This window comes from Pleurodeles waltl, chromosome 7, assembly GCF_031143425.1.
Source record: "Pleurodeles waltl isolate 20211129_DDA chromosome 7, aPleWal1.hap1.20221129, whole genome shotgun sequence".
In the NCBI taxonomy this organism is placed as follows: Eukaryota; Metazoa; Chordata; class Amphibia; order Caudata; family Salamandridae; genus Pleurodeles; species Pleurodeles waltl.
Window position 1 is genome coordinate 527,961,160 of NC_090446.1, and position 24,703 is coordinate 527,985,862.

Consider the following 24,703-nt stretch of genomic DNA (forward strand, 5'->3'; position numbering starts at 1 on the left):
TTAGTGTAGATTTACAGCTTTCATGAATTTACATAGGTAGGTCAGGAAATGGTAAATGATATTCCCTGAAAATATTTGTGATCTGCATTGCAATGAGCAAAATGGACGTGTAGATCGGCTCATGCGAAAGTCTACTTTACAAGTGTTTAACGTTCACTATTACTCCAAACCCTTTTTTTCTTAACCCTGGAAGAAGTTTTACTTCTGCCTTTGTCAGGAGTAAGTTTCCAACATTTCTAAGTATGGGAAACATTCTTAGAGACGAGCTGATGAAACCCCCTAAAACCTGCAAGTTAGTAGGTTTCCAGACTCAAATGGCATTCCAACCCTAAAAATATTGCTTACTGCTAGCCCCAGTATGTATATATGTGGAAAGAGAGCAAAAATCAGAGAATTGCTAGTATTCAAACCCTACTATGAGCCCTGACATAATCAGAGAGGCTTTTATCAGAGTTCTCATACAAGGAGATTGTTGCTCAATGGGCAAAAATTGAATAAACAGGAGGCATTCAAACCCTGTTATGAGCCCTGGCATAATCAGATAGGCTATTAATAGAGCTCTTACATAATGAGATTGTTGCCATAATTTGTCACCACACTACATGGTACGAAAGGGACAAGAGGTTTTTTTCTTTTACAGGACAAGTCGATATTTTGTTAAATTCCACACCCCTGGAACATCTAGATGTCATGAGAAGACAAAGGTATCCTAACCTCACAATTATTCAGCAGAGTAAACTGAGCAAAATTAACACTAAATAAGGTGAGACACTGGTGTAATCCATGTGTGATGCTGGATGAAAATGCCTTTTTTTAAACTAAAAAGGTCCCACTACTTTTTCAAATCTGTTGCATAAAAAGAAAATGCAATCCAATAAACAAATGAAGTAGAAGCCATTAGCTGCAAAAGTTAAGTACTCCGGAAAAAAATGGTATGGTTTACCTACTCTGAAGTAGCTCTTAAATCCAATGAGACACTATGACCACAGTCTCTGAATTTAAGATATTCAGTGAATGACCACAGGCTGCTCGGTTATTTTAGACTTCAGACCCTGAGAATCAACAAGCAATGCTGGATATTCAGACCACTTCTTCGAATGCAATTTGATTTTTGCTCACATGCTACCTGCTACTGCCTGAGGCTCCCACTATGCCACACAGATTATCAATGAACTGTCTTTTAAATGCTTACTTAAGCATACTATCTGTCAAACTATATGAACACTGTGTTGCAGAACACCGAATCCTAAATAATACTTGTCACTTTTTTTCATCCCATAAGCCTTCCACAGCTACATACTGCAAATCTGGAATACCTTCTAAAAAAGATCTATAATCCTTTAATGAAGAAGCAGCTGAAGACAGACTTTTTAGAGATGTGCCTCACCCTCGACGAAAATATAATTAATCACCTGATGGACATCAGGTGAAGAAAGACCTTATCTTCCAGAAGCAGCTTTTACTTGAACACTATTACTATTGTATTTCACATTCTACACTTCTACAGTGCTTGGACGCTTTACAATTTATTAGGTTTGTACTGTGGGAGTGCACATAAATATATACTTATCACGTGGACATTCTCTAAATAAATGTAATAATGTGTTTGATTCCTAGTGCACAACAGAGAAAGGGTCAAGCATTTACAAAACCTAAAGGCCTCGCATTTACAAGCTGTTGGCTTTGACAATAAATGTCTATAAAGTATTGTTTAAAAAAGTAAAAGAAAGACATTTCAAAATACTAGTGTAAAAGCAAACACATATCTCAGGCCTCAAACATTCCAGAGTATTCCCAGATCTGCAGGTGTAGTCACTTGAGTACTCTCAAGTAACTCGAACGAACTGTAAAGCGCTTCACCCATAAACCCTCCTCAAATTGTGTGATTCTAGGCAAATACTTTATTTCACTGATTTCCCTAAGAAAGCACTACAAATATGGTAGTTCGGCATGTCTACTGTACAAACACTATTTTGTTTGATTTAATAAACTAAACCTCTGCTCTACATATAGCAAAAATCTAGCCCACATTTAGGGTACACGTGGCCCCTGACTAGCCTCTTAGTTCACAAATAGCATTGCCATCAGGGAAGTGTGAGGAAGATTTCTCTGTTTATTTTAAAAACTCTCACTTTTTTAAATCCTCCATTCTCAAATCCTAAACATTTGGCTTTGATTCTGGCATGAAATCCGATTCTAAGGCCTAGGTAAAGTGCAAATAAGGATAAAGTGTTACATTTTTAGCAGCATTTTGAATTAAGAGGCCTACCTTGAAGATTTAAAGTCTGGCCTCATACAGATTGTAAGGTGCGCTATTCGTCTCTAATAAAAGGCCGGAATCTAAAGCCTAGGTAACATGCAAGGTTTTTAGCAATGCTGAGATGTTAACAGAACCCCCAATTAAACCCCTGATGACACATCTTCAGGAGTTTGCCACCATGTCTCTTGAAGAATCAGAACAGGAAATCTAAGAGTAGATATCTGGCTCACCAGAGGACCCATGTCTCCCTTAATTCTAACCACCAGTTTGAAGGTCATAAATCCTTTCCTGAACCAGCTTTTCAATAGCTCAAACCAATCTGCCACAGCTCCTACCTGCTGGAAACAGGCCATATTAGTACTCCTACTAAAAATGCCCTTGGTAGATACGTCTATATTGAGCAACTTCAGGCCCACTTCTTTGTTACCAGTTCTGTTGAAGATGTTGGAGAAGCTTATTAATTGGCAGCTCACCAAATATTTGGAACTAGGCCAATTGTTGCACCAATCCCAGTCGGGCTTCCGGCCCCACTTCAGTACCAAATCTGATTTAGCTGAGGTAACTGATTACATCAAACTGGCTGTGAGTCAGGGAAACAGACTGCGTTGCTATTATTTGACTTATCCACGGTCTTTGATACAGGGTCCCACTCTATTCTTCTCCAAAGCTTGGAAAATATAGGAGTCAGTGGCTCTGTGCTGGCCTGAATCAGCTCTTTTCTTGAGGACAGAGGTCAGTCTGTTTGGATGGCACCATTTCCAGCTGAACCTAAACGGATCACGTTTCGAGTCCGTCAAGGCTCCACCTTGAGTCCAGTGCCTTTTAATATCTTCATGACACCTCTGGCCTCCCTTGTGGAGTCATTTGGGGTCCAGACAGTGTTGTATGCTGATGGCATGCAGCTTTTTCTTACTAAGTATAGCGATTTACTGAACGCTTTCAGAATGTTTAAGAACTGCCTGACAACTGTGTTTCAGTGGATGCTGGCTAGCAGCTCACAGCCCAACACTAGCAAAAGACTGAGAGCCAACTACCTTTAGGTTTGGGGGGTGTGGCCTGGCCTTCTGGCAAGATGGCCGTCACTCTGTGAGGCTCTGCCGGGCTTAGGGCCTGTTTTATACATTTATCCTGGCGGAGCAGCGGATCGAGCGCTAGATTAGCGCTGATGTTAATTTGTGACCTTGGTGCCTAATTTGGTTTTGGCGGCGGGCCGCTTGGTGCGCTTCTCCCTGGATCGTCGGAGCGGGGCCTGGTGGCCTGGCGCGGCCAGCGGGGCCAGTGGGCGCTCCTCTTCCCGGCTCGGGTGTCTGCCGGGCGAGCCGGTGGGTGTGGAGCCAGCCCGAAACACAGAGCATTTCAGCAGGTGCGTCCTTGCCTCCCTGCTGTGGCCAGATCGGCGGCTAATTAGAGCCACGGCCTGGAGAGTACTGGGGCGCGGGTGCGCCGAGTGGGCGGACAGCCAAAGCTGCCGGAGCCGTCTGGAGGAAAGTGCTGGGGCCTAGTTTACGCGGGGACGACCTGCCTGCGGCACACTTCGGATTGAGGCGCCTGGTCGGCCTGTGCTGCTTGTGACCCCGGGGCCTGCTGGCGGCTGGTAGGATGTGGCCTCTGGCGGCGGCCTGGGGGGAACCCTGAGCGGACAGGTTGTTGCATGGTGGGTCCCCGGTGGCTAGTGCTGGCCCTGGTGTTTGGAGGTTGTCACCGGCTGGATCGGGCCTGAGGGGGACGAGGTTGGGAGAGTCTGCCTATCTGCTGGAGCTGCAGAGTCGATCACGGCTCTGATTATTTATAAGGCTGATACACCCGTGAAGAGGCAGGAGTGTGGGTCTGGGGTCGGGCCCTGAGTTGCTGATCTCCCCTTGGGACATCCCATCTGGGCCTTGTGTGCATGCCCTTGCAGGGGGCTCCAAGCGGAGACTGGATTTCCTTGATTGGCGCCCTGTGTGTGCTTGTGTGGCAGCCCAGTGCATCCCTTTCGCCTTGCCTGGACAGGACTGCTGCTTCATCACTCTATTGCTGGCGGATAATTGGTGGCTGGCGGGATCGGAGCATGGGCAAGACTGAGCAAAGACAGTCCAGGCTTGCCTTTGAGGGTGGAAAGAAGAGAGGTGGCGCTTCACCCTCCATGTCTGGCGGTGAGAACTCGGAGGATGGGAGTTCAGATGCCTCGGTCAAGGCTATGTTTCTAGATCTCAAGAACAGCCTTGCAGGTATAGACGCCTAACTTGACCATGTGACTGAGCAGCTGGACCGCATTAAGGCCATGGTGGATGATCATGACTCCAGGTTTGAACAGCTGGAGTCGCGGACATCTGATCTGGAGGATCGCCGTCATGGTGATTGCGAACATCTTCTGCGGATGGAGCGCGTCTTAGAGGTTATTTGTAATAAGAACGAAGATTTGGAGGCGCGGTCACGCCGCAACAACGCCCGCATAATAGGTCTGCCGGAGACTACTGACATGGGTCCCATGGAGTACTTTGTGGAGGGCATGCTCTCTGACCTTTTTTCTGGTGAACTCTCTCGGCTGCTTGTGGTTGAGAGGGCTCATAGATCCCTGGGTCCTCGGCCCCCACCTGGACCCCCTCCATGCCCCATCATTACCCACCTGCTGAATTATCGGGATAGAGATACCATTCTCAGGCTGGCCCGGGAGCAACGACCTGTGATTTACAAGAACTCTGAACTCAATTTCTTTCTTGGCTACACTCCGGGCGTGCAGGCTGCGCGGCGTGCCTTTCTACCGATCAAGCGCACATTGAGCCAAACCAATGCGAGGTTTTTGCTGTTTTACCCTGCCAAACTAAAGGTGCAACATGATGGGAAGCTACTGTTCTTCACCGATCCAAAGCAGGCGGCTAAATTTGCTAAACCGGTGCCTAAGCGATCGGAAGCTTCGGGCCTTGAGGGCCCTCGATCTGAGCGAGCTGCCTTGAGTGACAATGACTGATTTGAGCGAGATCGGAGGCTGGGGTGACTTCATTGTGATTGCTGGGGTATCACATGATATGCTCCTTCTCCATTCATGGCTGCTCTACGGTTCTACTTTGCTGTTTGGCCCTTTCACCCTTCTCCCCCACTCCTAATGGGATGGTGGGTTGGATGGCCTGGCTTATGCCTGTGGGATGAGTCCTGGTTCTATTACTCATATTGTACAAAGGGTTTTTGGTTGATATGGGCGGGGGTGGGACTTTGCTTTGACCCAATTGGGGGGTCTGCGTGGGTGGGGAAGTTTGTATTTTGTGTTGCTTTTCTTTCCCTTTCCTTTTTCGTTTACTGTTGGCGGATGGGCGGGGGCTGTGCGGAAGTGACTCCCTTTTGCTGAGAGATTGTGATGGGCTCGAGTAAGATGACAGCCGTTCGCTGTCTTACCTGGAATGTGCGTGGGCTGGGTGATGGGCGCAAGGCACGCCTCATGTCGGCTTATGTTAAACGTCATGAAATAGATAACTGCATGCGTCGGGAGACACATTTGGTTGCTTCGATGTGGGACAGGCTGAGGGCTGGCTGGGTCGGGGAATTCCACTGCTCTGTGTTCTCGCGCTATGCACGTGGGGTGGCGATCTTGCTGCGTAAAGGGTTCCAGTGGCACACTCAGAAAGTTGTAGTTGATCCTAATGGTCGCTATGTTGAGCTGAGCGGCACGTTGCTGGACAGAGCTTGCAGACTTGTTTCTGTATATGGCCCTAACATGGACGATTCCGAGTTCTTTTGTGAGCTGTGGCGCTTGGTGGAGTCGATGGGCAGTGGCGCAGTGATTTGGGGCAGCGATTTTAACGTGATTTTGGACCCTGTGGTGGATCAAGAGAGTGTTGCTTGAGTGTCAGCATGTTGCGGCCGCCAGAGCTCTGCAGTCGGTGATGGATGATGGTGCTCTGGTAGATTTTTGGAGGGTAAGGCATGGTACTGCCAGAGAGGGCACATGTGTTAACTATGCGCACAGTAGCTGGTCCCATATAGACTGCTGTTTGGGAACGAGGGACGTGGAGCTCTGGACTTGTTCTGTGGAACACCTGCCTCGCATTCTGTCAGATCACTCGCCGGTTCGGCTGGTTTTGGAGGTGCCCTGTCGGTTAGAACACACTTTTTTGTGGCAGCTGCCGCAAGGGGTGCTTCAGGACAGGGTATTCCGCGAGGAAATTCGTGAGGCCATACTCCACTTCTTTGCTGACAACTGTGGGTCTGTGAGTTCAGCTGGTACTTTGTGGGAGGCATTTAAGGTGGTAATTCGTGGGGTGTGCCTCTCGAAGCAGCACGGTGTGCTGAAGGCGCTGCCCCGCAAGCTGGCAGATCTGGAGGGGTGGATAGCAGATCTGGAGCGGCGATTTGTGGCGGACTGGTCTGGTGCTTGCAGAGCTGCGAAGTGCAGTGTCCTTGTATGAGGTGGCCTCTCTCCGGGAGATTTGCTTCTTGGGATGGTACGCCCGGGCGCAGCGATATGGGGAGGGGGAGAGGGCTGGCCGCACGTTGGCGAACATGCTACGCAGACCATGGGCCAGTAGCTATATTACGGAGATTGACGGCCCCCGGGGTGAGAGTATGGTTGGGATGCGGGACGTTATGCAGACTTTCACCCCATTTTTGGTGAGTTTGACGCTGCTGTGACTCAGGCTTATTTCTCTGATAATGCTCTCCTCTGGTTTGACAATGCTCATCACGCTTATTTTTACACCCCTTTCTCGGTGGAGGAGGTTGTTGCGGCGATTCATAGTTTGCCGAGTGACAAATCCAGGGCTGGACGGTTTGACTCCCACGTTCTATAAAGAGTACTTTGATATTCTTGCACCTTATCTCTTAGAGGTGTACACAGAGTCAATAGAGACCGGGATTCTTCCTGCCTCACTTCGTGAGGCCTTAATTGTCATGATACCCAAACCTGGTAAGGACCCGCACAGCTGTGACTCGTATCGGCCACTTTCTATGATTAATATTGATAACAAAATCTTGGCCAAAATGATTGCGGCGCGGTTGAAGCCCTTGCTTCCGAAGCTGGTGCTTCCGGATCAGTCTGGGTTTGTGCCAGGTAGATCCGCATCCCATAATCTGCGCATGTTCTTTGCGGTGGTGGGCACTATGGGGATCGAGGAGGAAGTGGCTGTGGCACTTTTGGATGCTACTAAGGCCTTTGATTCTTTGGCATGGGACTACATGTTTGCGTTGCTCGCTAGAGTGGGACTGAGTGCGCGCTTTGTGAAATTTATCTGATTGCTGTATTCGTCCCCCACCGCCAGGCTGTGTCTAAATGGGTCTATTTCTGACTCTTTCCCGGTCGCCCGTGGAACTCGCCAGGGGTGCCCCCTGTCCCTGTTACTCTTCGCCGTGGCAATGGAGCCTTTTGCGGCATGGCTGCGCCAGCACCATAGTGATAAAGGTCTGCCGTTCAGACAGCGGTCTATTCTGATATCCATGTACGCTGACGATATTGCGCTGTATGTTCGTGAGCCACGCAAAAATCTGGATGTTCTGTTGGATTAAATAGTACGCTCTGGTTCCTTTTCTGGGATTAAGATTAATTGGTCCAAGTCTGTTGTGCTGCCTTTATCCGCAGTGTGGCAAATTTCCCCTCTTGGTACCCAATTAAATGGGCGGATGGTCCTGTTCGGTATCTGGGGGTCTGGCTGAGCTGTGATGTGGAAACCCTCAGGCTCACTAATTATGGTAAGGCACTATAATGGCTGGAGAGGAAGGTTGAGGCATGGCGCTCGTTACCGCTCATTTCCGCTCTCGCTGATAGGCCGTATTGCCATTGCGAAAATGGTGATCTTGCCAAAGTTTCTGTATCTGTTTGTCAACCTCCAGCTCCCACTCCTGACGAGCTTTCTGCGACGTCTCCGTTCTGCCTGGGAGAAGCTGACGTTATCATTTGAGCTAGGTGGCCTTGCGGCCCCGGATCTGGAGCTATACTATTATTGTGCTCGGGCGCACTTTGCGTATTACTGGCTGCGGCCGGTCCGATATCTGCCGCATCTTGCACCTGAGAGTGATTCGGTGTGGCCGGACGATTTGACCCGAGTCCTGGGTAATCCCTCCCGGCCTCGAACACGAAGTGTTGACACAGTGGCGTGCACCGCTCGAGCCTGGATGGCACTGTTGCGCTGCTCTGGGGCGAGCTCTGCCTTCGCTCCTTCGCTGCCTTTTCTTACAGTTGCGGATCTTGAGATGTTCCGCGATAGGCAGCTGCATGACTTTCTCCGGGATTCAAGTTTAACTGAATTAGGGGACTGGTTTGTGGACGGGTGATTGATCTCCCCTGGAGATGTGCTAGAAGATGGACGTGCTACTGCGTTGCAGCGGCTGTACGTGTTGCATGTCTGCGCAATGCTGCGAGCGCAGTTCTCTGGACTTACGGACCCACCATTGGAGTGTCAAGCCTTGGAGGTGCTGTGTCGTGCTCAGACGCCGGCGTAAACTTATTACCAAACTGTATAATTGTGTGCAGGAGCGGAGGGGTGGTCTCGGTGCATTGGCCAGAATGCGATGGGAGGTGGATGTGGGTGAGCCTATATCTGACGCTGTGCTCACATGAGAGCTTTGTCACCCAACTACAGGCTCCGCCTGATCCACTTCAAATTTCTGCACCGCCTATATTTTACTCCTACCGGTCTCTGCTCGATGAGCCTGCGTGCAGATGCATGTTGTGAGCGGTGCCGTGCACCCGAAGTTGGTTTCTTGCATGGGAGCATGCTTTCTGGGTGGAGGTCATGAGGATGATTGAGGAAATGACCAGGTTGGAGCTGCCCTTTTCCCCCAGACTGGTGTTGCTTGGATGTGTGGATGAAGTGCGGCGAACTCAGACAGCTGGTGGGCCTTCTCTTGCTGCTAAGCGTAGAGTTGCGATGTGCTGGGGTCGGGCCCCTCGTGGATCTGATTGGCTGCACGATGCCTCCTTTTGTCAAGAGCAGCTGATGATTTTTGGGGCGCGGACACCGCAGGGTTCCCGGCCAAAGGATACCTGGGCTCCGCTGCCCTCCTTCTTGGATGCCTTATAATATGGCTGTGTTGGCACTACATGATAGCCTATGTGTCTAGGAGTTTTGTGCGCCTTCGCTCTTCTCTCAGGGAGTGGGAAGAGTGACATTGGTCGTTGTATGTGATCCTGTGTTTTCCCTCTGCCTGCCCTCTTTTCCTTTCATTCTTTCTATTGCCGTGTTTTGTGTTCAGTTTTTAGCCCGATAGACTAGTTGTGAACCGCCCTGAGATTAGACTGTAGCGGTCATGTCTACCTTGCCAAGACTGCAGCCCCTAGTGGTGTGTGAGGGAACCTTGTTCGGCGCATGGACCAGTGAATTATTTGCACTTTTCCTTAACTGGTGGGGCCCAGGGACTGTGCGGGCTTGGATTTGATATTCCCTTGTATTTGGCTCTGCGGGCTGTCCTATTTCTGTATTGTTGTATGTTGTCTTTCTCTAATATACAATAAAAATATATTTTTATTTTTTTTAAATCTACCTTTAGGTTCGGAGGTGTCATCTCTGGTAGGGTGCTGACTTGGGCTTCTAAAATTAATTTGAAAAATGTTTATTTATTCCCTTTGCACGCCCCAAAAAAAAAAACTGTGATACATACTCTTATTGCCTCAAGTTTTGATTACGCTAATGCTGTCTTTCTGGACCTTCCAGTTTACTTGAAAAGTAGGTTAGAGCTGGTTCAAAACGCTGTTGCAAGGCTGCTGCTAAAATTCTGAGGCAGACAGCCATTAGTCCTTATTTAAAAGAATTACACTGGTTTTCTATCAAGGAGAGAATCCAGTATAAAATTCTAACAGTAGCCCGTAGATCAGGCCGCCAGCCCCTCTGCTTTTCCGGTTGTGGTCCGGCCATGACATCAATAATTAGGAGGAAATAAATTAGTTGGTGCGCCCTTCCCCTATCATGCAGCATGGGCTTGGAATGACCTTCCTCTGGATTTACGTATGCTGAGGGATGAAGGACAAAAAAAAATAATAATAATAAATAAACACAATCGCCTCAGGTACATCCTCATGACCTGCCTTTTTTAAAATCAGCTTTTCAGTGCTTACTGTTGTGCGAGAACTATATATATATATATATGTGTGTGTCGGGACACTCTGGAGTAGCTGTGTACTTCATAAATCTCTGACTGACTAGTTGATTTAGATCATATTAAAATATTTCCTTCCATCTCACTTCAGAATTACAAAAAAGTGCTTTGCTTCATTTATAAGTTATTTAAATGTTGTGTGTCCATCAGGATTGTCAGACAGTTCACTTTACAAAATTCTTCAACTTTGCAACCAGTGAAAGAAAAGTAAACACTAGTCTCCTGGAGACAATAAGCAATTTGTAAGAAGACACAAGCTGAAATTTGACTCCTTTTGTTAAACAAACAGCAAAAGTGACATAATAAAAATAAGAATTAAAGGCATCTTTACTACTCATCTGCTTTCTGAATGAACAAAAAAACGATATTATTTGCTAATTCCAGCTCTCTCGCCAGACCAGGCCAGGAGGCACTAAAAATAGCTGGCACTTATAAAATCGACTTGCCATACAGAGTGGGCGAGTAGATTACTCAAGGACTGTATCCTATTGTATCTTGAAACTGCACATTGAATTCAATGTTCCCAATCACTATAAATAGGATAGTTTATTTGCTAACTATACCTATGTATTCAAACATCGCACATGATTGAATGTTCTGTGCTTTTTCATGATTTGCTTTCCGTTTTCTATATTCTAGGTTCCAGATTAATGCGACACTCCCTACTATGGGCAACAGATAACTTTAGGATTAGCTAGGTTAATTGGTCCTGAAGAATCGCACAAGATCGTATAGACTAAAAAGCGAGAAATATGTTGACCTTGATTCAATAATAGTACAGGGGATCCTGTACATACATACATACACTACACTCTAAATTGATAGATTTAGTGACAGTTATCAATATTTTTTCTTTTTCTGTTTTTGGGGAGATTAGACCTAATCTTGCTCCCTCCCCTCACATTTGTTTTTAATCATGACAGAGGTCAGATACACTAATAAAATACGTTTCACCTCTAGTCATTTTTAACAGCACTTTCGTTTCTTTTTGTATACCAATCCTACATCACTATATATACAGACCGGCTATTATCCATTGTTAAAAGATCTCCAGCAAAGAGCCCCCTCGTGGGGCCCGTCAGGCATTGCAGTGCTGGCCTGATGAGGAGCATAGCCAAATGATGAAGCGTGTCACCAAATGGTGAGTGAGGGCTTTTGTTCCAACACGTTGGATTTCCAGGAACCTTTGAAATACAGGAATCTATTTTTTTAGTGGAACTGTGTATACCTTTTTGATTTACATGTTAGATGGGAGTATTATACAGAGGACCAGGACTCTTTTTCCGAATCTCCCATATCTCTTCAGCCCCTCCTTTTCTTGGTTTTTAATGATCAGTTGAAATACACAGTGCCTAAGAATGAATAAGTGTCTTATGCTGAGATGAACAGGTTTATGTATCGTAACAGACTTAAATTTTATTGAAAAATGCAGCCTATGGCAGTCGACAATCAGCAACGTGGATAACAACTGCACAGCTTTAGCATTTACCATTAGTTGTGATCTGAAATCTGTTTTCTGGCTGTCAAGTGACTTGTGAAGACACGCAAAAGTGCACTCATCAAAGTGCTCCCTTGCTGCCCTCGCGGTATGGCTGAGTGATGGACCGGGCTCCAGCCAGGATCAATCAAACATGTTTGAGAGTTTACATCAAAAGAGCCAACATCAGTAGAGAGTAGAGAGCACTGCATCCCTAGTAATGCAATCAAATAACCTGCCTCCCCTACCATTCTTTTTACCCAACCTTTCCTTATGGTCAAAAGTTTGTTACACTACACACACATTTGGGCCCTCATTTTGCATTTGGCGCGCGGCCTCCGCAGCCCGTCAAACTCTTTAGGACGGAAAACTGCCACTATGGTTTTCCGCCCGTTGGCCCTATTAGGAGTTTCCTGCTGGGCCAGCAGGAAACAAGCCACAAAATTGACCCCAGCTCGTAATCGAGCTGGTGGCAATGTTGCAGTGCATCAGGTGTGACAGCACCCATCCCGCTTTTCACTGCCTGTAATTGAGGCAGTGAAAAGCGCAACAGGGCTGTCCATGGAGGCCCCTGCAGTGCCCATGCCAAGGGACCTCGGCACCCAGTCTCAGCCAGCCTTTGCATGGCGGTGGAACCACTATGCAAAAGCCGGCAGAGAGGGGACTCGTAATCCCCAGGACAGCGCTACTTGCAGGTTAGGATTAAGACTGCCGGCACCACCAGACTGTCGACCGACAGCAACCTGGTGGTGCCGCCGGTTGGACGTATCGGCTTTGTAATGTGGAGGCCGGACTGCTGCTTTGGTGGCGGTCTGACCTCTACCACGAGTCTGGCGGTCTCAAGACTGCCAGACTCATAATAAGGGCCTCGGGTTTCTGTACTCTTTGGTTTGGGCCAGTTAGCTGCTTGGTGGGTCGAGCCAGGTTTACATCCTCTTAGTCCCAAATGCATATATAAGGATGGAGAAATATAGGCTCCCGTTATAGGTTAGTTCTAAGTCTACCTATCCTCCACGCCCTGTAACTCAGAATCGCCTGGCAGCACAGATGTGAAGAAATAAATACTATCTTGTTATGACAGCAACTAAGCAAGCAAGTAGAGGAAGAACAGCATTTAAGTTGAGCCGGTGGTTACAGGTGGTGCCAACAAGCACTTATTTTTGGGGACCACCACTTACTTTTCTTCATTAGACTTTAACCCAGCGAGAGAGCGAAAAGGCAAAAGGAGGAAACAAGGAGGAAGAGATAGATGGAAAGAAAGTGGCAGGGAAAGAAAGCAGGGATTATAAAGAATCTACAAGAGTGAAAACATTTAAAGTAATACAGTTTTACATAAGCAAGCCGATTTAAAGTGCCAGTTCGCTCGCAGTCAAACGTATCAGCAGTTATGTAATTATCCATGTAACAGGGTCGATGTCATGCGAAGCGCTCGACTACTGCCCAGCAAGATTGCGCTGCGGAAATCAAAAGAAAAAGTCGTCCAGAAGCCATGCGGAAAACATGGAGCCTCGTCTGTTTTCAGAAGTTTACCAGTGCTCTCAAGGAAGGCTGAGCACCGGAAAAGGCATGACGTATTTTTAAAAGGCAAGCCCACGAACCAATGAAAGTAATGGGAGTGACATGGGCATGGTTAAAAGCCCACAGAGAGATTACAACAGGGGCCAGAGCGCTTGCGCGCTCGACCCTAAAAAGCAGGCAAACGAGAGTGACACTAAAGCTAACCAGTTGTAAACAAAGGGTGGACTGGAAGCCTAAATTAAGGTCATTCGCTAACAGACAGCTTGCAATGATACAGACAGAAAACAATGTGTTTCCTGTTTGTATTTATTTTTAAAAGTGGAAAAAAAGCTGAAAATTGTGCTTCTTGTGAGAGGCTATTCATACTGTCTTTCATAAATTCCAGGCACAAGCTGCACAGATAGAGAGCATGGGAAGTTAAAAACATGATGGGAATTCCTTAAACACAGGCATATGTTAACATACATTTGTAGTATTACGCTAATATGCACCTATGGGTGTAGTATTTCGGTATATGTGGCTGCTTAATTTGCTCAAAAGCAATAGGCACCCACATGAGCGCATATCTATGAATGATATAAATGTGGAAATATATAAATTGTATGGGTCCATTTAGTCTCAAACACATAAAAAAAAATATATATATAAATAAATACAAATAAGATGGCCAAAAAATAAACATTGATAAATGCAAACGGAACTGTTAAAAAAAAAAATCCATAAAATCGGGAGCCCTAATTTCAAGCCACATCACGCCAACCATGCCCCACCGCCTCTAGCACTAATTCCTCACCTAGTGTTCCCCAGCTCTTTGGACCTTATTGCTCACTGAGGTCTCTCGTGTATTTACCAAAAGCTCCCCAATCTGTGCCAAACACTGGTGACCGTAGTAGCACACACAGCGCGCTAAACCCTTAGAGTGCGGAATCCTCTCCTTCAAATCTTAAGTGCCACACCCAAAGTCCATCACTCATGTTTCCATCTTTAAGACCCCATGCTCCTTGTTTTACCACCTCTCCGATCCAAATTCTAATGATTTAAAGAGTGAAGCGGGTAGGAAGTATTAGGTCATAACATTTCGCGACAGATTAAGTGAATTTACTCTTAGTTCTGATTATTATTTCCATCGGGATAAATCACTGCAGTGTTTTCAAAGTACTTTTCTGAAAACAATAGAAGTATTAAAATAGGGTGACTTAAAATGAAACACCTGTCCGCTACTTACAAGGACCATCCGTGAATGCTGTCTAATGTCCGTCGCCCGTTGCTACCCCTTTCACGGACATCATTTGTCCATATTGTCAGTATTTCCGGCTCGCATAACAACCAATCCAAGGGCACAACACATTACATTCCAGGATTTGTCTTTAGAGTTGGAGATACAACTAATGTGTAAGAAGGCCTAGCGTTGGACCACTGAGAACGCTTCAGCCAATCCTAGTACGCCGCAGAGTAATACGAACTGCTGATTGGCTGTGGACTCTGCACGTCTTTATTCGAGCTATCCCACTCACACAGTTATTCTCCGAGTGTAGTCCAGACATTTGTACCAGGTTGTCATAGCGTGTTTCTTGCTGAGTAGTCCCCTGTAATATTTGGCTACTGCCGCCTAAAGTACTGCGTGGGAAAGAAGAAGAAAGGGAGGAAAGAAGCCATTGCGGACTAGGGCTCTGTGTGGTCAGTGGGTGACGGCTGACCTTTTTTACCGACCTGTACATGTTTTTGGTTGCTTTTACGTTCGCTGCGGTGAATGCAATAAAGGGTACGACCTAGGTCACCATGATAATGGATGTCTGTTCTATAATGCACATGCTGTTTTTAACAATTATTAACGCGGCTGTAGTGGCAGGAAAATGAAAGATGCAAGGCAGCTGCGTTGTCTCAATATTCTTTAATTCAGTGCTATAAACAATAAGCCCACGAGGAGCCGGCAAGAGCGCATCAGCGTCCGATCTCCGCGCTCCGCTCCCCTTTGTCCCTCGCACCGCCCCCTGACGCCACCACCATCCTCGATCCGGATTGGCCGCGACGTCATGAGGAGGTCAAACACAAAGGAAGGACCAAATCCTGTCCCCCTGCGTCTCGTACGTTAACTTCACGTACGACATCTCCCTTTTTTTAACAGAACAAGAAAACATATGGAACTTCATCTCATAACAAAATCTTCGAACCTCTTGGGAGCTCGGATATGCCTCACTGGCCTGCTCGGAGTAATATACTGGGGTGAACCCATCCTGACGGCGCATGCATCCTCTCGGCCTGAACTCATTACGTTGTGACTGTCGCTTTTCACAGGTTCGGGCCTGCTACCATTCAGTCCCTCGGCATCCACCAAGCTGCGCCATGCTTCCTCACACCGCTCTGCACTTCCGTGCCCGATTCGCCCTCGCATGGAGGGCGTATTCACACACTCCTCATCACCAGCGACTACATTCCTGGCTTCGTGACTTTGCCACTCATCTACATCGTCCGTGCTCTCAGCACCATACACACGACTACCTCTCATGATGATTTCCTCTTGACCAGCCTTGAGCCTGACGATGTCGTCCTTGCTTTGCCACCCCCCTCCTTCCAAACAGACTGCCCCTCTTGTCACTCCTTGCACACGTACAGGGGTTTGGAACACAGATTCCCCTTTCTTCACCTTGTTAGGTTTCTTCACCAATACCCAATCCCCCTGCACTATATTTTTAGTTTTGGCTCTGTTCACAGTGTCAGCATATCGCTTGTTGCTTTCCTGTTTAGCTATTATTCTTCCTTTGACTCTCAAACTCTCATCAGATACCACCTCTATTTCCTCCCTCATGTCATACCATTTATTGAATTTGGGGGTAAGCTCACTCATGCACCTTCTCCCTCTCATCAAGTAGAACGGAGTGTGCCCCGTAACTTCACTGGGCGTGTTATGAAAAGTGTGCACCTTGTCCGCCAGAAACGCTTTCACATCCATGTTGGAGGCGACTGCCTGTTGTACACCCTCTTTAAGGAACCTATTCATCCGCTCAACCTGCCCATTGCTCTTCGGGCTGTACAGCGGTGTCTTCTCCTGCTTAATCCCTAACCTGGACAGAAAATCTGTCATCTGCCTGGACACTAGCTGGGTGCCATTGTCGGACACCATGATCTTCGGCTGCCCCTCAATAGCGAAAATTTTCGTCAATGCCTTGATCACTCGTTCAGTGGTAACTTCCCTGACGAACTTGTAGTGAATCCATTTGGAGAAGTAATCCGTGAGGACGATGAGATGTCTACAATCTTCTGGTAGCAGGGTAAATGGGCCCGCGAAATCAATGGCAATCTTGTTCCATGGGCCAGCAGGAATGTCCACCGGCTGCAGCTCCCCTTTTGCCGTCTTCCAGTGCTTGTCGGCCCTTAAGCACGGTCCACACCGATCAATGAAGCTGCTGACGTCGCTGCACATCCCTGGCCACCAGTAGTACTGCTTGAGGAGATTCTTTGTAGCGGTACTGCCCGGGTGGCCCTTATGGGCAATCCTGATTAGCTTGTCTCTCAAACTTTCCGGAGGTACAAACAGCTCGTGTCTCTTCACAAAGCCGCCCTCAATGGTGAGTTCAGAGCTAACTTGTTGAAAACTCCTGAGTGCTCCGTGCAAGTTCCGGACTGGGGGCCAATGAGCCTTCATGTGGTCCATCACCCTCCGAATAGTCGTGTCCTTCTCCTGAGCCATCAACCACTCTTCCTCCGATATGGATCCCTCGCACATGGCTGTCGCGTCAATCATTGCCACCACGCATTCCGTGTCATCCAGGGAACCATCCTCCTCACCCGTGACCGGTAAACGCGATAGGCAATCCGCCCTGCAGTTGAGACCACCCTTGATGTGTCTGATGATAAAGTGATATTCTTGCAACTTGGACAGTAAACGTAGGAGCCTCGAGCTGGCTTTGCCATTGCCACGTCCTTCACCGTCCATCATGTATATCAAAGGTTTGTGGTCAGTGACCAGTTCGAACTCCCTGCCCCACAGATAGTTCCTCAGTTTCTCCACGGCCCAGACGCACGCGAGCGTCTCCCGCTCGATGGTGCTGTAGTGCTTCTCTGCTTCGTTCAATGACCGGGATATGAATGCGACTGTGTTCTCCTTCTTCCCTTGGAATTGGCAAAACACTGCACCAATACCCTTGGCACTAGCGTCAACCGTGATTACGTTCCGGAGGTCCTTGTTGTACGGCTGTAATACTGGAGCCGCGGCGATTGCCTGCTTGACGGATTCAAAAGCAGCGCTTTGTTCCTGCGTCCACGTGTATTTTTCGTTCTTCCGCAGCAGTTTCCTTAGAGGTTCCACAGTGGTCGCGTATCCTTGCATGAACTTGGAATAGTATTCGCTGAGTCCCAGGAATGATCGCAAGGCGTCTTTGTCTCCTGGGCAAGGAGCATCTCGTATGGCCCTCACTAAGTCATCTTTAGGCGCGATGCCATTTGGAGTAAGCACATGCCCTAAATATTCTATCTTCGCTTCCATGAACTTGCACTTGTCCTTGGAGACCGTCATCCCCCTTCTTTTTAGCACCTCCAGCACTCTGCCTAGCAGTTCCAGGTGTCCCTTCTCATCTTCTGTGTGTATCAGAATGTCGTCCTGGAAGGCTTCAACTCCCTTCATATCGCAGAAGAGAAGGTCCATCAGCTTTTGGAAGACGCCCGAGGCCGATGCAAGGCCGAACGGAAGACGGACGTATCTGTATGCTCCAAACGGGGTAATAAAGGTGGTCAATTCCTTGGAATCCTCCGTGAGACATACCTGGTGGTATGCGGACTTCAGGTCTATCAGGGTGAAAAACCTTGATCCTGATGTGGAAGATAATATCTCCTGAATGTTGGGCAGGGGATGGCAGTTCACCAGGATATTTCTGTTCAAGGATCGCAGGTCTACACACAACCGAATGTCCCCTGTCCTCTTCTTCTTGGACACCACGATTGCGGACACCCACTCTGATGCACCTGCTTCCTCTATTACTCCTTCCATTTTCAGCCTATCCAGAACAGCCTTCAGCTCCCCCCTTACAGAAAGAGGAATCGTTCTAACCTTGTGCTTCATTGGTATGGCACCCTCTTTCAACCGTATGGCATGCACAAATCCTCTTACACACCCTACCTTGTTTTAAAAAACGGAATCAAATTCTTCGAGAACCTCAGCTAATCCTTCATGCAAATCCTCGGGCTGTACGTAATTGACCCAGTCATCCCTCAGAACTATGGGATCTTCTGCCCCAGGGACTAGCATCACACCCAGCTTCGCCAGGTCCTTCCATCCCACAAGGCTCCTCCCTTTTTCAGCCACATATATCTTTGTTCTCACCGTGCGCCCTCGAAAGGTGAGAGAGTCCCAGAAGTACCCCCTCATCACTATGTCGTGTTCCCCGAAAGTCTTTGGATTCACATCCGTCTCATGCAATCGTACATCCTGCCATTTCAAATCGAATGTCCTATCAGAGATCAGGGTAAGGGGGGAACCAGAATCAGCCGTAAATGGCAGTTCTACCGCACCGATCATGACGGAGCCAATAGGCCCTTTCACTCTTCCATCCTCATCATCAATGGACAACACGATGTCCGCATCCGCATCCGCATCCGTATCACTCTCGCTCACCGAGCTCACTTTCATGCCCGTACTGTATTTCTTGGCTTTGCACACTGCCGCAAAGTGGCCCATCTTCCTGCATTTAGAACAGCTTTTGTACAAGGCAGGACAGGTCCTGCTGTCCGCTAAGTGGTCCCTTGACCCACATCTAAAACAAGCGAGAGGCCTCCTGCCTCCCCCTCTATCGCTCGCCGCCCTGTCTGGAGTCTTGGGCGCATGTTTATGCCTGTCCTGCACATAGAACACATTTGAGGCCTGACTAGTGCTCGCCAGTTCCTTAGAAGACACCATGGAGCGTTCCACTGCCTTTGCAATGGCCATCACTTCCTTCAATGAAGGGTTCCTACATGCAAGCAAACGTTCCTGCACTTTCTTCGAATGGCAGTAGAACACCACCTGGTCTCTAATGTATGTATCAGTCATCTCCGCAAATTCACAATCTTGGGCCAAAACTCGTAGGCACGCAATGTACTCTTCGATAGTCTCTCCTTCCTCCTGTTTCCGCAGTGCGAATTTATGGCGCCCCACCATGATGTTACACTCCTCAGCATATTGCAGCTCAAGTCGCTTAACGGCCTCCTGGTATTCATTCAGAGGAGCTGTAGCCCCAGGGGGATTCACATAAACCGGCAAGCTATCGAAAACCTCCTGGCCAGCCTTCCCCAACAGTCCGAATAACAGCGACTTTTTCCGCTCTGGGCTATACCCCTTACCATCAATGGAGACGATATAGTTCTCAAATGCGCGCAACCATCCCTTCCATTTCATGCACGGCTTACCAGGAGAATCGAGGAAGAGAGGAGGCACGCAGATATGACCGGTCTGCGACATGGCCGGAAAGCGATCACCACACCGGGAGAGACCACGTGATACAGGTGCAGCAGCAACTATGGAAGGCTCCTAGACGGCGCGGAAGACAACCACAGCACGCCGGATAGCCGGGGACCACCAGTACACTGACCGCTTCCAATGAGGTGTACACACGTGTACAGGAACCCGGAACATAGGCCTAGGGCCTGGTCCTCGCGTGGCAGGGGTCGTCAAAGATCTATGATACAGAGCTCCCCAGCATCAGTTCATCCGAGGCAGTGCATGTGGTCACCGGCGAGGAAATATCAGCGCTCCCACTGGCATCAAGAAACATCAGGTATGGTGGGCTACTCTCGTGGGCCTTGTTATAAGCTGTGACCCTCGTCGCCATTTGTAGTGGCAGGAAAATGAAAGATGCAAGGCAGCTGCGTTGTCTCAATATTCTTTAATTCAGTGCTATAAACAATAAGCCCACGAGGAGCCGGCAAGAGCGCATCAGCGTCCGATCTCCGCGCTCCGCTCCCCTTTGTCCCTCGCACCGCCCCCTGACGCCACGACCATCCTCGATCCGGATTGGCCGCGACGTCATGAGGAGGTCAAACACAAAGGAAGGACCAAATCCTGTCCCCCCGCGTCTCGTACGTTAACTTCACGTACGACAGCGGCATATTGTATTTATATGACACTAGTTCGAACCGTATCCTGCTTCTGTTTTGGCTGCTACAAAGGTTTTAGGACAATATGTGAAACTGTTGCCATAACTGACTGGAAAGCTCCGTGCCTCAAGGCGCTGTAGACAAGCCGCATTATTTGCGGCACCCAAATACTGGACGCTTTCTGTAATGTGCCAAAAATCATGAGGGTCTTCAATATTCATGACTTTCAGAAGTAGTCTATACTTGTAAGCAGCACATATTATTCACCCCTCCAGTCGTTTCCGTCTTAAATAAGCATTGTTCTTTGCGTAAAATACAATAATCGCAGAGCTCTGTTTGACCCTATTTCCTTACCAATATGTTTAATAAAAATAAAAAAAATAGACACAGGATGGTGGTGGTTGAACATTTTGACAAATAGTCCTAGGTCTTTTATTTTTGAATGGTGGTAAACTGAGTTTTAATGAAAAAGAATCTTATTAAAACTGCACCCCATACACGAGACTGAGGAATTATATACAGAACATAAGATGGACAGGTGTGCATAGCGGTAGCGGATGCACAGAGAATTTCAGTGCCTTGTGGAAACTCAGTGTTAGTAACAGTGGTGGCTGGTGACTGAAAGCAGTGGTGGGGCACAAATACAAGACGGAATTGCACTGTGTGAGAGAGCCTCACTACCCACGTATTTCCATTCACCTACTCACCCACTGCCTTTGGTCACCTACCCATTTACTCATCCACATTGTCATCCACTGCCATTCACACAACTCTTATACACAGACACCCACATTTTCTCAGCCACTCTGTCAAGCCCTGCAAACACATTCAAACACACATTTCCTCACCCATCCAGTATCCAGCAGTTTCAGTGATAAAAGGTACATGTTTATTTGAGCTGCAGATTACATGTTTAATATGACATATCACGTCATTAGTCTGCAGAAGAAATAAAACAATAACTAGCCATGATAAATTACTGGAACCATTACTGCCTTTGAGAGACAAAATCACCTACAGAGGCAGTGAAAGGAGAACTGAGAGAACAGATTATTTTCTTATTGTCTGTAAAAAAGATAGAGCTCCAATTTACTTGTGTGCAGGGTTGTCTTTGGCATATTTAAGACTTGAGGTCTTCAGGTCACACTCCTGTCTCCCAGAGAGCCCTGGATGGAGTTATTTATTGTATTTATTCCATTTATCTGCCACAGACTGCTTGTAATGCAGGAAAAGGGGATTTTATTTGCGCAATGCCACATTCTTTTAATAAAATGTGACCTCTGGTACGTAGACCCTTCTGATCACACCCCACCATTTGAGTAAATAGGAAAGGGTGGAGAATAATATTGGAGTGACATGAAGTTTTCAGAAACCCGGGCTGAAAAAAAACCGCTCCAGGCTGTTTACAATCAGGGCTTCTGATGGAGGAGGAGGTAAGCCAGGGATGTCACTGCGTTCTGAGAAAACGTAAGGGCTTTGCGTGGGCAAGCCCTGTCAGCCCTGCTGTGCAGCTTTCAGCCACATACTGACGCAGGCGCAGTGGGGCTTTTCAAAGTGCACAACTTTCACTCCGAAAATGTGCAGAAAATGTTTTACTTTCATCATGTAATTAAACTTATGCTTCACTAGAGAGGCCAGAAAAGGCTAAGGGCACAGCCCCTTAGCCCTTGAACACCAGCCGCCACTGGTTAGTACCTCACCAAATCTGGGTGTAATGACCATTGGACTGAAAGGGCATAAGTTGTACAACCCCTTTGCAAGCCTCTTTGGGCTGGCCTGGGTTTGAAGGCTGAAGGTCAGCCTCACCTGAAGTCCGTGGTGCTGTAACAATTTTCAGAGTGCGGGGTGCTGCCATCACTGTTATACCGCCAAAATCCTTGGGGTTGTGTAAAATCCTAGCGTTGTACAAAAAACAAGTGCTGCAAATGAGCAATGCCAATTCAGCAGGAAAGTAGTAAGGTTGTGGTATGTAGCCAGTGGTGAATTTCAGAGCACATTATCACAAATATATTAAATGTAACATGGTATTCTAGTGCACTTTCATTTGCATATTTTCCATTGAAATTGCCACTAAATTTTCACAGACATGCAGGTTTACTGATCAAACTTAATAACACAAACAACATATGTAAGTCCGATTTTAGGGACTAATTATCATTTGCATATTATTAAGTAAAGTGCCTTGATTTGTTTTGATCCTATTCAAAATCTTTGCTTCCATCACACTTCAAAATAATAAAAACAGTGCTTTATCTGTGATTTCCTAACTGCTGATATATTTTGAAATATATGTACTTACATTTTGTTTCAGAAAAGTATCACACCCAGCAGCCTTTCCTGTCACACTCCTTATACTCATGCAAGATCATCAGATAATTCACTTTACAAAATCTGCTCACTTTTCACTCTCAAAATGAAAGGTAAACACCAATCTTCATGTTCATTGAGTAAGCAGCAATTAGAAGACATGACCTGACATTTTCCTCTGACTTTGAATGTGCCGCAAATGTAACAAGACAAAGGCAACATTTCAAGGTATATTTATTGCTCATTCACCTTCCAAACTTCAACATGGCTCTTTCTAGGGGTGCTCTAGCACTCCCTGCACCCCTGCTTCCAGCGCCTATACCTGAAGTAATCCTCCAGCCCGCTGAAGCCCAATACAGCTTGATGGGACTTCATTTATTTTGTCATCACTTTCTGTGCCTCCTGCTACCTCTCTCTTTCTGACCAGTCTCCTTGCAAGGTAGTCATCAGCAAGGGAGAACACCATAGGTGAAACACAAACACCGCAGGTGTTTCCTGCACACTGTGAGTACAACGAAAGCCAGACTGATAACTCTCATGAGATTGTTTAATAAAAAAGCAAGTCAGCAATATGACAACAGAGAATGATTTTGTCTTTCAAAGTAAAACAATGATTAAATTAAAACAACAGTACATGAAGTTTTCTTTTATGTTTATGGTCAGGCCTAGAAAAATATACTCGCCCACTCACTATGGCCAGTAATATTTTATCAAGTGGAGCTATTTTTAGGACCAACTAGCCCCTTCTGGCAAGTTGACAAAGAACAGGTGTTCTCTTTAGTCAAGAAGTGAAGGAGCAATAAGACGCCTTTAAATCTTGTTCTTGTCACATTTGCTGTGTTCAGAGACAGAGGTCAGAAGTCAGTTTCTCTTACAATTAATTTTCCTTCTGACTGCAGAATTCCAGGATTATGTCAGGTTTTTCGTAACACACAACAATTAAATGGCTAAGTCAACTCTACACACATTTCAAAATATATTTCAGTAGTTGTGAAAGCCCCTTATTTGCACTTCTGTGTGATGAAAACAATATTTTAATGGGATGAAAACAAATCAGAACACTTTACTTGGTGATGTGCAAAGAATAAATATGTTTTCTGAAATCGGATTTTCTCAGATTGTTAATACATTATATAGTTTTATCAGTAAAGCTGGAAGTTAGTGGGAAGTATTTGGAAATTTCTTGGACATTTTCTGACTGTAAATGACCCCATCATGCTTTAGTAATATATTTATTAAAAGTAAGTGTTTAAACATAAACCTAGAAACACTCTTGTCCTGGTAGCAATAATGCTAGTAAACTAAAAGACAAGTCATGGATCATGTGTCCCCTATACGTGGGCTAGATTCTTTCCATGCCTGGAGCAAACGTTTAGTCTGTGTAATCAAATAAAGTTGTTTTGTATAGCAGAAATTGTGAGCTCACATATTTAAAGGTAAACTCATATGTGAGAATGAAGAAAAAGACCACATTGTAAACACAAATATTTGCTAGGATCACACAATTTGAGACCAGTTTGCTGGTAAAATACATTACAGTTCTAGTCAAGTAGATTATTCAAGTTACTTGACCTGCAGGTCTAGTAACATTTTCATGATTTTTTGAGACCTGATAGTGCTTTGAAGCAGTTCATATCTCAAGGTATTAAATAGTGAATTCTTGCATCACATTCTATTTTTCTAGTTAGTGCGGGTGATATATGGCTGTATAAAATTGGATTTATGTGCTACTTTTGAGCATATCTGCAGTGATATATGTATAACTTGCTGGGAATGGGTTTGAATCCCAGCACAGGCATCTCAAATTGTCCTCTTGATAAAATAAGTGTCCCAGAGTTCATGTAAACTTGCTATTTATAGTGCTTAAATGGCAACATCTTCCACAGCAAGACCTGCATACAACTCGTTATATTTTTACATAAAATAAAAAAATAAAAAAATGAAAGTTACATCACAAAGAGGTCCAGATAGCCAGCTGTGGTAGCTCAGTGAACTAATGTATCCACTCTAGGATG

At 46.5% G+C, this 24,703-nt stretch overlaps 1 protein-coding gene across 2 annotated transcripts in view; it reads right to left on the bottom strand.

Moving 5' to 3' along the window:
• Nucleotides 1-14,640, bottom strand: part of MAPK7 (mitogen-activated protein kinase 7) — a 133,822-nt gene extending 119,182 nt beyond the window's left edge. Inside the window, exon 1 of one of the 2 annotated variants that reach the window (XM_069244234.1) lies at nt 14,542-14,640. The gene's annotated coding sequence lies outside the window, so the exon portion shown is untranslated. Of the gene's footprint in view, nt 1-14,109; nt 14,225-14,541 lie in introns of those variants that run through there. The other variant, XM_069244235.1, reaches the window with a different exon arrangement.
• Between the last annotated feature and the right edge of the window lie 10,063 nt (nt 14,641-24,703).